The 14,070-nt window shown below is 40.1% G+C and overlaps 2 protein-coding genes across 6 annotated transcripts in view; one reads left to right on the plus strand and one right to left on the minus strand.

The window, feature by feature from the left end:
* Cmpy (crimpy) overlaps window positions 1-14,070 on the minus strand; it is a 258,654-nt gene that overhangs the window by 42,818 nt on the left and 201,766 nt on the right. The window lies entirely within an intron of this gene.
* Window positions 910-14,070, plus strand: part of Nup188 (nuclear pore complex protein Nup188) — a 227,800-nt gene continuing 214,639 nt past the window's right edge. The window contains exons 1-2 of the mRNA XM_083050104.1: window positions 910-1,087; window positions 1,181-1,222. The gene's annotated coding sequence lies outside the window, so the exon portion shown is untranslated. The remainder of the gene's footprint in view (window positions 1,088-1,180; window positions 1,223-14,070) is intronic.

Consider the following 14,070-nt stretch of genomic DNA (forward strand, 5'->3'; position numbering starts at 1 on the left):
GAGCTTCAATTAATTTTTTTCAGTAGTAATATAAGAGATTAATCAGACGTTGTGATTGCTCGGTAGATACACTGACAAATTATCCAAATTAATTATATAACAAATTAATTATTTTTTACAATAATCAAGCTTCAAATACACAAGACATCTCGAAAACATTTCTATGAATACGAGAGAGAAAATATTATTGCGGAGAAAGAGATATTCTCTCTCTCAATGTCTCTTAATCAGCTGATTTTTCTGTCAAAAAATATTAATAAAATTTGTTAATTAAATATTCTAGCTTACCTATTTATATTTATATTGTGTATGTTATAATTTGCTAATTAAATTTTAAAATAATAATATGGTAAAAGTTATAAAATAGTAATATGTTTTAAATAATATGTTATAATACCTTATTCTCGATTAATATTTTTTCTTTCTAAAGCTATATCTTTTCGAACGAATCTCCTTCGAGTTTTAATTAATTATTAATATTAAGTCATGTATATAGTATCGCGCGCGCGCTATTAGAGTGAAGTTGCCGTTGTTTGTAGAATAGCGGCCATTACCGAAACGCCGCGAGTATCAAGCAGTTGGAGCTGCGTCCCGCTGTGATTAATTAGTAAGCATAATCGTTAGAAATGATTTCTAACCTTTGTATTGTAATATTTATCAATCGCATATCATAATTTCAACGTTCATATGTACTCGTAATTGTTCGAAACGCATATTTCGCGAAAAATTCAATGTAAAATCTTTTGCCAACATAACCCAACTTAATCTGTTTTCGCGCGCGCAAATGTGTTGCGATCTGTGGATATATCTATCGTTAATTCTAGCTTACATATTTATATTGTGTGTGTTATAATGCGAAATAATAAGATTATTCTAATATATGTATGTATTTTATTTGTTACAGATAGCATTGCGATACGCGTCGTGTCGGGAGTGCCGTGTAAAGTTTCGCGCGTCGGGAGTGCCGTGTAAAGTGTCGGGCAATCGTAATTATTCGTATTTTCGCGAGTGTCGTGAGTGCTACCATGGACCAAGAGAGGAGGAGGAGGCCCGGGGAGGCATCGGGCGACGTCGGGGCAACTATGAGGTATGCAAAATAAAACATTTTTTCTAAACTGTTTATGAGATATTCGACACACACATATGTATATACAACATAATTTGAATATTTTGTTTTCAGATCAATGTGCTGTGTACTACAACTCCGCTATTGTACGCATCGGTGAGTGAGAAATTGTTTATTTTATAATATTTCTATAGCGGTAATAGGGATATATATAATATGTTGAAAATATTAAAATAGTAACATATGTTTTAAATAATATGTTATAATATCTTATCTGCGATTAATATTTTTTGACAAAAATCAGTTCTGATAATTGTCAAAAATATTAATCGAATTAAAAATATTATAACATCCTTTTCTAAAAAAGGCACGTTAAGTCGATTCTTGCAAGTATTGTTGCATCTTTTCCAATGCTGATTAACTGTTTCGATTCGCATTATGCGTTATATTCGTAGCATCAAGAGACTGTCATCGCGAGGGTTAGTAGTTTAACAGTTTGTTCAAAATAAAATAAAATAAAATAATATGTTTTAAATAATATGTTATAATATATACTTTCAAACTCAATTAATATTTTTGATAGTTATCAGCTGATTTCTGTCAAAAAATATTAATAAAGCGTTAATTTGCTAATTAAATTTTAAAATAATAATATGGTAAAAAATTAAAATAGTAATATGTTGTAAATATATTGTATGCGCGATTAATATTTTTTGACAGAAATCAGCTGATAACCACCAAAAATATTAATTGAGTTTAAAGTATATTATAAAATATTATTTAAAACATTATATTATTGTATTTAACTTAACATGCCTTTTTTAGAAAGGGAAAGATCAAACTTGTCGGAAGAAGAACACGATATTATGGTTAGCGGCATAATTTTCGCAACGTTATAAAAGACTTTCGACTATTTACATGTCAAACATCTGGTTTTTCGAAATATATTCTTCGAACATAAAAGAAATCTCATCGTTAGTTTAATCGAACGATGTGAGGACTCTTGAGAAATAAAATTTGTATTTAGCAAAGTGTTTGAACTTAAATAACGGCGCTTAAATAACGGGACGATGAGTAAGCGTCTCGGTCGTTTCGACGGTGTCACGTCTTCGAAAAGCGAATTCGAAAGATTATGGGAGGAGAGGAGAGAAAAAGAGAGAAGGAGGAAGATAATGACGGTTAAAAGCACACAATTAGCGAGTTAACAGCGCAGTAAATGCGCCACGAATGCGAAGATCTGCAATATCCTTGGATCAACGTGGGTCAAGCGATGTTTGAAGATCTTTTTACACGAGAATGCGAAAGTATAATACGTGTCATGTTGACATATGTTTAAAATCACAAAAGCATCGCGCGATTATCAAGATTTCAATATTCTGGCGTTAAAACTCACTCCCCCATTGTTCAATTCTTTATCACATTTTATTTGTACGAGGCATTATCACCTCAACAATTGAATATTTCATGAGTGTCAAAACTGTCACAACTGATTCTGATAAATCAATTTGTTGCTTAACACGCTTAATGCACAAATCGCATTACATATATAATTTCCATGATACGATTTCTAATAAATGTCTGCAATCATGAATGTCAATTCGTTACAATGGCATTTTCCAAAATCATGTCATAAATACCAGCAAGTTAAATTTAAATAACAGCTTTAGTGATAAATTCGATGTTGAAATTCTCGATAATATACACGATGGTTCAGTTAATTTATTTCATATTAATCCCATTCTTTTAATAAATTAAAATCAATTTCGTTGCAAATAAATTTTTTAAACACAAAGAAAATAAAAGATATCCTTTTCAAATCAATGCTGTCTAAAATCTTTTTCAACGCTCTACAAAAATTTTAATTAGACAAAAGTGACTAGTTTTATTTTTTTTTTCAATTTTTATATATGTAGAAAATATCTATTAGACCATCAATTCGATATACTGAAGACATGAATCGTCAAAATAATTTCTTAAAACGTTTCACAATGTAATATATGATGTGCGTATATAAAAATTATTTATTAACTGTTTTAAATCAAAGTTTAATTTTTGATATATATGACGTACAATATATTGAAACCGTAGCATTTCATAGAATTGCAAAAAAAAGCCGCGACCCTCTCGTTTTCGCATCCCCTTCTGACAATAAGTTTTCCCAGCGGAGGGGCAAAGATAAAACATCCGTTTCTCATCTAATGACCTAATCAATAGGTATTATACGGTTCGTGGTCGTTAGAAGAAGATTACAAGCAAGTTCTCGCGGCGCTGGAGAACCTATGAAGAAGTCTATGCGATTCGGCGAGAAACGCGGTGAAAACGGCTGACAAAGCGCTTACTCCGCCATTGGTACTTTGCTTTTATCCGGTCCAGCCATAACACACACAAGCGATCACACCGTAGAATTTCTTTTAACGGATAGCGCGGGCGCTCTCGGGAAAATGTCACGTGCGAACGGTGGAGGATTTCTGGGTCGTATGGGGAAGCGCGAGAGAAGTGATAACGAGTATTACGATTTTCACGAATTCAAATTATACCGATTATATCGATTTATAGTTACGGGACTTTTAACGAGCGCCGCTGATGTGTTTCATTCTTTACGTGCGACGAATCAGACACGAGAATAATATTCGCCGGCAAGTGGAGCACGAACGATGAATCTCGAGTGTTTTTTCAAAGGAATTTATTCTCGCTGACAACTGATACACGTCCGCTTTTTCAAACGATAGAGACGAACGAGAGATATAATCGAAATCTGGTCCAGATTTGGGGCGTACACGTTGGAGTAGAAAAAATAATCTCACGTGAAACTTATCAAGAAAAAGCGCTAGTGATCCAGCTTGGATGATTGTTGGAGCTCAAATAATATAATTGCGCACAAATGTGATTCCGTCTTATAATTAAATTAGAGATTATCCGTTTATCTTTACGTAAGGCATTTCGCAAGCTATTTTTAAAGGTTGATGCTCTCCATCAGATCGAGGAGTAATTCGTTGATCTCGGGAGAAGACGCGACAGCTGCGCGACAGGCTGTACTTTTAAAGGCCACGGCCAGGTGGCCCCTCGTTAATCCCATTGTCCTACGTGAGGCAAAGACTCACCAGCCTCGCGTCCGGTTCCTTCGTTCTTTTTCTCCTCGCCTTTTTCTTCGCTCTTTCTCTCTCCTCTGCCCCGACGGACGAAGATTTATGCTGGCCGTGATTTCGCGACTCGTGGTTCCCTCGTTCATTCCGTCTGTGCGGACATGACCGTTCCCCTGGAGGCTACCAAGGGGCCCGGAGAATGACGGGCACGTATATCGCTACGTGTGTGTGTGTGTATGTATGTGTGTATTTGACAGTGCGTGTGCGCGCGATAATGCGCTACCTCCCCCGCTGTGTGTTTCGTCAGGACTCTTTCGGTGATAAATGGCGACTCGCTGATGCGAGAACGATTGCCCCTTGCTGGTCGATTCTTATTCCTTCGTGGATCCTACAGTAAACGTTGAGCGACTACGAAAGGCTCGGCATGACTTTGTTCGAGGGTCAACCGGTGCAATTCGCGTATAAAATAGCAATAAGTATAACTCATGTAGCAGCAATTTAAACTTGATGTATTATTTTTTTCCCATTATATATTTTTTTGTTTATTACAAGAATATTGAGTAAAACGATTATTTACGAAGAAGTCAACTTTAAAGTATTTAAAAAAGAACTTTCCGAAACAAAATATCTTATAGTTTATATTTTTTTAATTTCTTGATCGCTTGCAATTTGCGACATTCGTAATTATAATAATGAAAAATTGCATCTTGCAATATTATACGTGAAAATATTGCAATTAAAAATATTATGTTAAGTCCAAAAAATATTATTGTCCGAATAATCCAATTAATTCATTAATAAATAATAAACTTTTATACTATGAAAGAAAGAGAAAAATATAGCGAGACCTGCGAGACCTCATAATCTCAAGAAAGTTTCTCTCAAGTATTGTATAATGTCGCAGGCGGTGAAAATCCTCAGAAGCGCCCTGTCAATCCACGCGAGAGAGATTTACATTATAATCCGATAAAGTGAAAATGTATTATTCGTAAGAACGAGATTAGAGAACCGTTCGTCGTAAAAATCCGATGCTGTCTAACCTTACGTTGGCAGCTTCGTGTTGAACGTCGCGATAAAAAAAAATGCGATATCTATGAATTTCCCTAAATCGACTTCGGACAAAATAAATCTGCCCATATAAAAAAATTTCGATCAAATTCCCTCTTCGATGTACCAGAGCTCTAATATTGCAAGTTGCTTATCAACATATGGAGATTAGTAGAAGCTTAGGAACGTTTCCCTCGTCGTATCGCTGAAGGAAGAACAAGCCGTTCGATAATCGCAGCGTTATGTCGGACAAGACGTCACTTCCCGGCATCCACCCCTGTGAGATCGCGCTCCCGAGAGTCGTTGCGCTTCTTATCGGGACGGTCGTTTCGGCGACGTCTTAATCGGGGGATGCGAGAGAGATTTTATTGTCGACTCCCTCCGACTCGCGCCTTTATTAATCCACTTACGCGACGCGCGCACAAACGAATCAAGGCGTCTGCATAGGCGCAATTACGCGGGTAAACCGCCACAGTAGTTAGTTAGCATTCGAATAGTCGCGCTGTCTTCGCGAATTCTGATAAAGCTAATTTGCGGTTTGCTGACGAAGTTTATCCATTAGCGCGCGCGCGAGAGCAAGGCGCTCTTTGCCTGTCAAATAAACGCCTTCAGTGATATTACGCATGAAAGCTACCAGTCTCTCCGTTGGAGTTCAAAGATTTTCGTAAACGAGACGCACTCGCTGAAAGACGGATGCTTTTGAAACTCAGTTCTCTTTGTTCATTAACGCTTTCTATTGCGAACGTATTAACGGCAATACGACCGATCGTTGTATAAACCTTAGGCAGTAAAAGCGTCCAGGTTCTTCTCCACTGTTGGAGTCTGATAAAAGAGGGAGACAATTAAAATATTATAGATCATTAATTTTAAGTGGAGATACCTTTCCCTTCCCCGCTGTGCGAGATAATTCAAGTACACAGTATAAAGAAGGATTAGAGGAAATGAGATTTTATAATAGTGTAATGCTATATAAACGAAGGAAGCTTCCTTATAAAGTTAATAGTTTGAATATTGAGGTGAATCGCTGCGTAAACATCATGTCGGTGAATAAGATTGTATTAATTAAAGAAACAAATATTTAGATATATATATATATATATATATAATACCGGAGAAAAAATATTTATATACAAATTTATTTAGCATAATATTTAATTTTTTTCAAGGTAGCTACATAAAATGTATATACAAGCATTCTTCAACTACGAGACATATGTATCTTTTAGGGCCACTTTGACCAACTTTGATTAACTTTAATCGTCGATTAAAGTTAATCAGAGTTGGTCAAAGTGGCCCTTATAGAGATAACGAAAGGCACACAATTGGTTAGGATTGAACTCGATGTTGTCGAGAGACGATGTACGAATTTCTGAGATTATAGACGGCCGTTCCAGGCAGGTGGTCCAGAACGGCCCACGCTGGAGTTTGAGGGAAATTAGTCAGGAAGACCGGGCCATTAAACGGAGAATTATGCGCGCAGCGGGTGCGCGCGCGCATAGTCATCAAGCGTTTAAGTGTGGCATTTCGGGGTGTACTATATAGTGACGCAAAGCCGCGATATAACTACGAGTAACTTAGCGGACGTTAATAAAACCCACGTCGAGTCGCGGAAGCGACGTTTCGTCGGCGAAATATCGCCCATCTACATCGCGATACAGCTCGCAAAATGGGACATTTGTTTCGTAAATTTCGCTAACGTTATTATTAACCGGTACTTCCACTTGAGCACACCGCAAAACGCGCGCGGAGAATTTCATTATGAAGCCGTACGCTATTTGATTTTCATCCGTGGAACATTTTCGCGATTTTTTTTTTTTTTTTTTTTTTTTTAACGAGTGGAGAGTAATTCAATTTTCGCCCCGCGTTTGGCAAAATTTCAAACGTTACACGTGACAAAATCTTCGGTAAACCTCTCCTCAAAATCTCCATCGTCACGTACGTATGTATGTGCAAAAAGCGCGCGAGACCAGAAATTTCTTCCTTCAAATAAAGCACCGCTCGTTAATGGAAAAGGATTAAGAAACATTGTAAGAGAAATTAACATATGATAACGAGGTAACGACAGATGTTAAACGGCGCTATTAAGTGATTGATAATAAAGAAGAAGGGGGGAAAAGGGGAGTTTTAATAAAGTCCTCTCAATTAGTATCGAAGGCTCGATGCCGAATGACGACGCGCGGCGACTCTTCGCTTTCGCGAAGCCATTAACGCGAGAGGCCTCAATTACGTCGCGCGCGCTGCTCGTCCCTGTCATAAATCGCGCGTGCAGCTGCGGCACGTGTGTACCGCGCGGTAATCGAGTAATTAACATTCCGAGTCTCGTTTAATTTGTATGTCGTGGCCCGGAAGAGAGGTGCCTGCCTGTATATGTACACACGTAGCGTTCCCGGCGGGCCCCTCCGGGCGAGTGCAAAGTTCCCCCCGCGACGCAACTCCGGCAAAGTACACACAGGCAAACGTGTATATATAAGAGGGCCCCTCGTCGATGAGTTGTCCGGAACTTTAATTAAAATACGAAGTAATTGCGGCATGCCGCAAGTATACGTTTAAGATCCCGTTGAAATATTGCGCGATTTTTCTTCGCCGCCGACGAGACGAGAGATGTAGGAAGAGGAAGAAGAACTTTTCAACCGCATCTCTATGAGAATTCTCCGCGATCGCGACGGCACAATTAGCGGATCGTCTCTAATGCAATAGCGGATGGTGGATATTTAGAGACGACGACGACGACGACGACGGGTAGACATTTGCATCGTCGTTTCGCACGTTAACGTAAGTGGACGAGCAATAAGTAACCTTTCGTTCCCTGTCTTCTCGGATTAAGCGCGAGATGGTAATTTGGATAATTTATAGCGATAAATTATACGTGTAGATATTCGAGACATATAGCGAAAAATCGAGGATATATGCGCATATATAGGGAGAAAATTGCTCCCCTATTATATGTGAGTAAAATTTCACAATAAGAAAATCTATATTTCAACACATCCATCCGCGAATGTAAATTCACAATACTAATAGTTGCATAATTATTTATACAAGGTACTGTTTCATTATATCGAAGAAAAGAGTTGATAAAATATTCGCAAGGTCGAAAAGTAATGCTACTGGTCATAAAAATTCAATAAGCGTTTCTTAAACGTCTAATTACGCGAGATTCGCCTCCTCGTTACGTGAACGTTAACGAGCCGGAAATTAACGTGAATCTAATGCAATACCCTTCGGATTGTACGTTGCTCTCTTGACACGTTCATATACATATATATGTATACGACGATGCATTTAATTAAAGCGCGGAATAATTGGCACCGCAAAGGAGGAACGAATTACATGAATATAATAGGTAAAAGAGAGGGAAGAGGGGGACAGAAAGGGGGGCTTTGCGCGGTCCTATCATCGATGAAGCACGTGTGCATGTCGAACTTAGTTGTTCGGAGAACAGGGAAGGGCATCGCTTTACGCGCGTTAACGAGTCGCTAATTAATATAATAACGCGTTAGCGCCAGAGGGCGACGTCGTTGGGAAATTAACCTAGAAGCAATTTATCGCGATATTAGTGCCTCTTCCCTAAGCCACTCTCTCGCTCGCTGCCAATGAAGTTCGATTAAGCGAGGTATTACACGTGAGAATTGCGCGGGGCCGATGCACAACTCGCGCAGCAATATCATATGTATAACTTGGCAGCAAATTAGTGGCCGGGTCACGTGTATTCAACTCGTGCGATTCCAATATATCAATAGAGAGGTGGATAGATAGATGTAGGTAGACAGAGAGAGAGAAAATTATGTTCTATTTACATTGAATACAATATCGAGCCTATTAAGATTCCCTCTACGAGCTTTGATTATGCAAAATCGACGCGAAAGCGAAGGAGAGCTTCTCTCTTCTTTGAGATATAATGTACGAAAAAATATAGAGATTATATTTTTTAATTATATATATGTTGGTTTTTTATTTCTCTATCTTAAAATGTATTTATTCCAAATTCCAACCACATCTGGGATCGACTATAATTACCGCTTCCGAAACACGCTACGGAGTTGGTAATTCTGCTCGTTGGACGTCGCTTAACGGGAACACGACGACGAGTGCCGTAATTAAGGGATTTAATCGTGAAAGTTATCGGAACACACGACCTCATCCCTTCAAGAGAGGAGAGCGTGTCCCTTTCGGTAGAAGCGGCAACAACATTTCGAGCACGGTGTAAAGCACCGAGGATAGTTACCGAAGTGTGTTCTGCGCGAAATCGCGGAAATAATTAGCCGAGTGCATTATGCGCCTTGGTATCCGCATGTCGTCGACGTTGCAAGATGACGTGTCTTATCTCTCTCTCTCTCTCTCTCTCTGCCTCTCTGCTTATTTCTCTCTCTCTCGTCTGTGACCCGGAATTCTCTGGGGTTGCGCGGCCGTCAACTTCAAAGTGGACGAAATATCGCGTCTGCGAGAGGAATGTCATTTCCTGCGGAAGCGAAAGAAAGAATATCTCCTTCACGGTACTCCTACACGTAACAAAAGAATTTTTCCGGGAATACGCGAAGTCGAGACGAGAGCGAAAAATATAAGAAACAGAGAAAAATATAGTCGAACAATGCGATTACAATCGAAAAAACTAGATATAGAGAGATGTATATATATAGAGATTGATATTACAGTCGCGCAAATAATTTTCCACGAGTATAGAGCCGCGCAGCGAGGACTTTAAGAGCGAAATTTTCTCCGTGAAAACTCGACCGGAACGAGTGTATACGCGGAAGTGGAATTTTTAATTTCGCGTTTCGATGAATTTCCTCTCTCTCTCTCTCTTTCTTTCTTTCGACGAATCCAAGCGAGCGAAATAATTAACCGTGCGCGATTACAGGTCGTGACCGTAGAATTTTATCTCCGCGATATCCCGAATCCCGAAATCCCATTTCCGATTCCTCGGCACGGAAAGTATCGAGGGATTAATATACGAGTGATAAAATGTTCGTCCAGCACGTTCACTTTTCCTCCTCACATTCGTAAAGGTGGTAACGCGGAAATAATTGACCGTACATTATATCCGCTTGATATCTGCATACAACAGTTGTCTTATCGTAATGCATCCCCTTTATTACTCGCGCGCCCTCGCGCATAGTCGCGCCTATATGAAAGAAGCGTGTCGAAACTGTGTGTTCCCCGAAGATAAATAAAGCCCGGAGACGGTAGCGTGTGAGTCGGTTAACTTTAATGCGTCATGACGTCGTGAAACTTTCATTGCCGCGTCTAAAGATCTTTCTCCACCTGCAAAACTCAAGACGCTTGCACCTGCGTGTCCTTAATGCAAGTTTGCGGTAGTTTGTGAATATTAACTATTTCGGAATACATACACACACACATATATACACACAAGATGATCGATTCAAATAGCGTATTGATAAAAGACACACATTTGATACTCCCCAACGGAGAGATTATTAATAAAAGAGAAATATTATGTCAGAGATATATCCTCTGTAATAATTCATGAACGTGAGTCTGGGCTCTCACAGGATATCGATAGCGAATCTCTATCGTATCTTCGGGCGAATAAAAGAAACCGGGCGCACAGTTTGGGTTGTAGCGTTATTAAAAGTTAAGGGAGATTCTCTATATATTTCTTACGTTTTTATTTGTAATGTACTCTTTCGTCGAGATCGCGCGTCGATACTTCCCGAAGAGTCCTTAACCCGCTTCAACTTTCTGGCAATATCTGATGCTTATACGATCGCACACGCTCGTGTATGTATATGTATGGACATATGTGTGTGTGTGTGTCTGTTCGGTCGAAGTTTTCTCACGGACAAATAGCTCTCTTAGGAACGGTTAGAAAGGATATTGTCGCCGCGGGCGAAAGTCCGGAGGGAGATCCCGGGTGCCTCTCATGTACGTCTTAGATTTACTTTCCCGACAGATACATCAGCGACTCCGCCGCGTATTTACACGACTTTAATGAAGTCTCGCGAAACAGCGTCGAGATTCGAGACCGAGATTTTCAGATGTGCCGGGTGGGCGGACGTTTCGTAGCTTCGTCGTGTGTGTTCCTGCGACAAACACCTCGAAAGAGATAGAATCCTTCCTTCTTTTCTCCTTGAAACGTAACGAATGTACCGGGTGGGTCGATAACTATTTTCCAGCCAACGAGAGACGCGTTTCTCTCTCGCGAGATAAAGTTACCGCGTTTGTGCCGTTTCGCTAATGCTGTAAACGACGCTCGTTTGCGCATATTACGAGGATAAATCAGAAACTACGAGCGTCCGTCGAGCACATATACGTAGATTGCGCGATATCCCGGACAGGAAATATTCCTAGGTCGTCATATTCGCGTCGCGAAATAAGTTTCACTTTATTACGATTGTAATCGCGCATATATGATAATGGATTGCGCCCCGCGAACCCAAACTCTCTCTCGGAAATTTACGGAACGAGCGATATCTTGATAAAAGCGAATATATATGAATAATTCGGGATGCGCGGGGGATTTTGGCTTTAGCGCGATGGCTCTTTGTTGTATGTGACCACGATGCAATATATTTCAGTGATAAAATCAATCGGCAAAAAAAAAAAGATATTAATATCATTTCCGTTCACTCGCGCGATCGGATTTTGTGAAAAAACATTATCCTATTCCCCTTCTGTATCTCCGACTGCTCCGAATATTTCCTGTTGTATGTAGTTATTCTCTTCCTCTCTTCTCTCTTCTGACTAGTATTACGTGATATGCACCCCGGAGCAAGTGCATACAAGAGGATTATATTCGCGTGATTATTATTTTCATCACATTCTTTTAGCGAAGCGCGGTGTTAACCGGCCGCTTATACAATGAACACAACGAATTTATGGAACGACGGTAATCCGAATACAATGGACCTCCAATGAGAAATGCGCGCATCGCTCGCGTAAGTACCCTATCTGCTGCCCCTTTTCTCCAACGTTATCGCATGAAAATTGCAATCACCGGTCGCGATGGTTGAATAAATTTCAACGGACTCCGCGCACAAATTAGAATGAATTAAAATCAATGAAAACGGGGAATATAACTTCGAAGAGTTCGATGATAGATTTAAGCAACGCGAAAGAGATTATCCCCCATTCTTGTCCACGGGGCGTTCTTTTGTTCTTCCATAATTAATGTATGCAAAATCACGTAGGAAATAAAAGGCAGGCATCATTCGGAACTCCCGATCGGATGCGATATTACGTTATTGTTTCCGATAATTTTATCGTAACGCCATGCTTTGATAAGAAGAGATGCCCCCCTCTCTCTCTTTCATACACACTTTTTCGACCGTGTATCGTATATGCATCGCCATCTCATACATCTGCATTTAACGTGAATATGCATATACACCGCATCGGCAGACTCGCGGCGTCGGCTTTCCGGGCCGGTATTAACCTAATTTCCCCTTGCTTTTAATCGGCCGGTTAGTGCCGCCTCCAGCGGCGAATTCAATTTGGATTTCGACTTGCCACTCTGCCTCGTGGAACGATTATCGGATTATTTGACGTTTTCCATTACGCGGGCGGCTACGTCTAACGCTTATCGTTCCACTTCAAATGCCATCAATTCCGGTCGTCTCGGGACGGACCTCTCCCGTTACCCCCTTGTGCTCGATCACGGACGTCTTTTCTCTTCGCGACTCTCTCGACGCCCTGACGAATAATCTAATTGATTTGTTAATTCGATTCGTCGATCGAGCGAGACTCGATAAGTGAAAAAAATCTATAATTACTGTTAATAAAAAGTTTTCTTTTAACGCCGTTAAAAATTAAGTACACATTAAATATCAGAGAATAATTATTATTTTATATATCATATATTTTATATATATATATATATATATATATATATATATATATATGCGTAATATATAAAATGATAATTATTCGTGCAATATTATTTAAAAAAAATTATTAATGGTAATTACACATTCGACACTTTATGGGCCGACTGCATTTACGCAAGAAGGAATCCGCGAGCTCCGCTGGAGAAAAGTGCGATGCACTTTCTGACGTTACGAAATATACGCGAGGCGTCGCCGTCACCTCGCTCTCTCGCGCTGGAAAATAAAATGCACGCATCGCGAGACGGGACCCCGTTGAAAGCGCACGACGGCGTCGAAGCCGCAAAGTAAGAGCGACAGTCGTAACATTCTCCCGATAATGCATATTGCGATTCTTCGGGATCCCCTTCGGCGGTTACGGCTGGTCTTCTGTCAAGAAGATGCAGCCCCGCGAGTCTCACATGAACGACCGCGATGCATCGGGAAAACGGTGCATCGAGCGAAATATCGAGCCCGCTGATGGAACGAAAGACTCTTGAGAATATATATTTTTTTAAAGACATTTAAGAACCGTATTTTCTTAAAGAAGAACGGTTGCATATTGCCGGATATTACGAGAAGAATGAAGGAACGAGATCTCTTGAAATAAAAAGAGGAAAAAATGTATAAAATTATTTTTTACTCCTTGCATTATAATCACCAGTTTGACAGCGATCAGCTGATTGACGTCTCGCTTTTTTCTTACGCATCTCTCAAATGTTTCAGAGTACAGTGGTTAATTTTACTACTCGCGCATCGATCCGCGACTCGTTCACAATGCATCTCTCGTAGTTGCGATCTGATAGCAAACCTCGAGGGGGGAAATCGCGATGTTCGCGAGTTGCACCGTTAACCAGGATTTCACTCGGCCGCCGTCCAAGCGGCTTTTGAGTTCGACGACCGAACGGAGCTCGGTCGAGGATGCATTATGCCGACGACGGATTTGCGACGGTGCGTTAAAGCGGCCTCGCGCACGAAACCCCGTTCCAAAAACGGGATTCCCATCTCCCATATGCCTACTGCGCGTATACTCGTGGCATTTTTATGACTCGCG

This window comes from Prenolepis imparis, unplaced genomic scaffold, assembly GCF_030444845.1.
Source record: "Prenolepis imparis isolate NDT839.2.m4 unplaced genomic scaffold, iyPreImpa1.0 SCAF_11, whole genome shotgun sequence".
Classification (NCBI taxonomy): domain Eukaryota; kingdom Metazoa; phylum Arthropoda; class Insecta; order Hymenoptera; family Formicidae; genus Prenolepis; species Prenolepis imparis.